The sequence below is a fragment of the Dipteris shenzhenensis genome, unplaced genomic scaffold, assembly GCF_047967505.1.
Source record: "Dipteris shenzhenensis isolate YYH24624 ecotype China unplaced genomic scaffold, Dip_SZ_1.0 scaf0010, whole genome shotgun sequence".
Lineage (NCBI taxonomy): Eukaryota > Viridiplantae > Streptophyta > Polypodiopsida > Gleicheniales > Dipteridaceae > Dipteris > Dipteris shenzhenensis.
This window is the reverse complement of record NW_028239317.1, coordinates 11,755-15,000: the sequence shown is the minus strand read 5'-3', so window position 1 is coordinate 15,000 and position 3,246 is coordinate 11,755.

The following is a 3,246-nucleotide window of genomic DNA, read 5'->3' as shown; positions in this document are numbered from 1 at the left end:
ACTTCCCATATTCTTTCTGTTCTGCTAAATCCCATCATCTTATTCGTGATCGCTTCCCCGGAATGCTGCCAGCAATCCAAGGACGCATGCCTAAACGGAAACTAAGTTCCCCCTTTAATGCTATCGCATTCTCTCCGGGTTAAAACCAGGCCAGGCCGGGAGGAAGTGTGCTTGTCCTTATCAGTGCCTCCCCGTCTTATTCCCCTCTCACTTCGGCAAAAGGTGAGTGCTTTGCTTCAGTTTCCTGTTCGGTATCAGTTTCCTGCTTCATTTCCTGCTTGCCGGTTCCTTCGGCTTCTTAGAGCTCTAGGTTGGGGCGATGCGATAAAACACTCTAGATGGAGGCTTAATTACTCCTGTTTCTTCCTGTTTCCTGCAAAGCCTAGCTAATCCTTCTATTATACTCAATTCTGTGGGAATCCAGAGCTATGCTATATCGTTCCATCTCGCAACATTCCGTGTAGTGCGGGATTCGAACCCCTACTGGTAGCGGTAGCTCCAATTTAGCCTTCAGTGCTTCCGTGGGACCCGTATATTGGTGGAGCCCTTATCCATACTAGTAGAAAATCGAATCTATTCTTCATGGTTTCGCATCATCATCTATTGCTATCCCCATCGTGAACACTACTGCTAAAGAATTTACTGGGATCTACAGATCGAGGCCTACGGAACACACGAGGGTTATCCGTGTTAGTCCCGACTTCAACATAAACAGAATTATCAGTGCTAGTCGAGGCCTCACTAGTATCCACAAGATTATCAGTAGTGTTAGTCGAGGTTTCAATAGTCTCCACAGGTTTATCAGTAGTGTTAGTCGAGGTTTCACTAATCTCTTCCCCCTCCGGAATATCCTCTAAGAAAGGCATGCTCTGTGCTGTTGAATATTCACTGTCTGAATCTGATAAATCCTCCGTAACGTCGAATTGTCTAAAGTCACTACAACCTGTATTCCCATCATTAACCACGACATCATTCACGCTATTGCTACTGCTAGTAAATTGACTGGGATTTGAGGGGAAACGCTTCTTTAATAAGCGCACCCCGGGTGGGGTCTCAGCATTATCCGTGGTAGGCTGGCTCTCTGCATCAATATTCTCAGCATTATCCGTGGTAGGCTGGCTCTCTGCATCAATATTCTCAATATCATCTAATACAGGCTCCTCATTGAACACAACCCTAGCTATCATGGAAAGCCCCTCCTTTACCTTGGGTATAGCACCAAGCCCGCCACTATTAGTACCACCATCATCATATCCTCTCCTATATAGGTAAATAGCCATCAAAGCACCAGTAATACAACCCAATGTTATTAGCATCGAATTTGACAAATACCAGGGATGGGAGCACAGTCCAAGTACCCTTCATCGGATGGAAGGCGCTGTTCCTTCGCACAGTCCAAGTACCCTTCATCGGATGGAAGGCGCTGTTCGGGAAATTAAGTGGGCTTTTCAGAAAGAGATCAACGATCTTAAGTTGATCCATCAACAAGAGATCAACGATCTTAAGTTGATCCATCAACAAGAGATAAACGCTCTTAAGTTGGAGATTAACTCACTAAAAGAAGCCTTTACTACAGGTACAACTACAGGTACAACTACAGGTACGCTTGCTTCTACCAGTACGCCTTCAAAAGAGGGAACTACAGGTACGAAGGAAGATTTCGCCTCTTCACCGCCGCATACTTCTGTGAATTCGCCTTTTCCGGGAAACCGCTGCGAGCAATCAAGCCAAACCACAGAGCCTGAACCTTCTGCCGATGAATGGTTAATCGAAGCTACAAGGCATAGAGATCAAATCCGTATAAAGAAAGAGATAATTGAAACTACACGGAGGGAGTCTGAACGTGAAGCTGAACGTAGACGAGCCTTTAAGACAAGGGAAATGGAAGCATGGCTTTTCGATGGAAGGCCTCCAGTCAAAGAACAGGCTATAGAAAAGCGGCAACCAACCACAGATAGAGATAGAGATGGAAAAGATAGAGATGGAAAAGATAGAGATAGAGATGATAGAGATAGAGATAGAGATCCGGCGGGCACGCGGGCCTCCTAGCTAATCCTTTTCCGGGATAAAAGCTTGCTTGCCGGTTCCTGCGATTCCGGTGAGTGCGATTCCCAATTGGGGAAGCTTTAGGTGGGTGCTTCTGCCGCTTGCCGGTGACCGAAGCTTCTGCAGAGGGAAAAGCGGGAAAAGCTCTAGGTTGGGTTCTTCAGCGGTTCAACTAGCGATGCGATAAAACACTCGAGATGGAGGCCGGGGAACCGCTTCCTGTTTCCTGCAAAGCCTAGCTAATCCTTATCTCTTCTATAATACTCAATTCCGGGGGAATCCATCTCGCCGAATTCCGGGGTTACGTGCAACGCACTGAAGGGATTCGAACCCCTTCTAAAAGCTTTCTAGTAGCTCCGCTATCAGTGCGCCCTTGCGAATTTTTCTTCTCATTCAGAGGGTTGGAAGGGCGTGGAAAACGAAGCGCGATCAAGCAAGGGACACTTGCCTTCTTGGAAGAAAGAATGAATTTTTTGCAAGCGGTTCCGGGCGGGAGGCTGGAAGGCGAGGGCTCCCCCGTTTCCATCGGACCTGATCCAGGATCTTCTAGGCGCCCACGGAAGCCCAGTAATTGGTCATATGAGCTTAGGACCGGCTGGAAATTAGAGTTTCCAGGCCTTCTTGGCCTTCCCCGAGAAAATCCAGATCTTGGCGGATGGCAGAAAAGCTCTCCTATGGGCCCGAAGGCCCACTCGTTGGGATGAGCAGTTGGATCCTCGGCAGTTAATGCGGTTTCGGCTGCCCACTCGGAATAATTTCCCAACGCAAATAGGAACAGAGGTCTTTCAACGACTGCTCATTGCCCCCCTCCGGCTAAGCCTTTCCAGCGTTTCCAACTTCGCTCCTCTCGTAAAGCATGGAATAGTTCCTCTGCGGAGGTTGGATTCGGGGATTCCGCTTTCCCGCTGCCCCCTGCCTCTTTCTCCGTTTCCTCCTCCGGGCGCTTCCCCGGCCTCTGCTGCTTCCGAGAGCATTCCCCCACCTCCTCTTCCATCGGCCTTTTCCCCTTATCCTTTTGGTCTTTCTCTTCGTCCGAGCCTTGGCATCAAGCCCTCCTCCAGGAGGTAACCATCGCAGCCAATCGCCATACGGCGACGCCGCCGCAACCACGATTGGCCACGCGCATGATTTTGACCGCGGCTTTCGAACGGTTGCCTATTCTCTCCCTTATTCCACCCTTTCCTCTCAGACCCCGAAAAA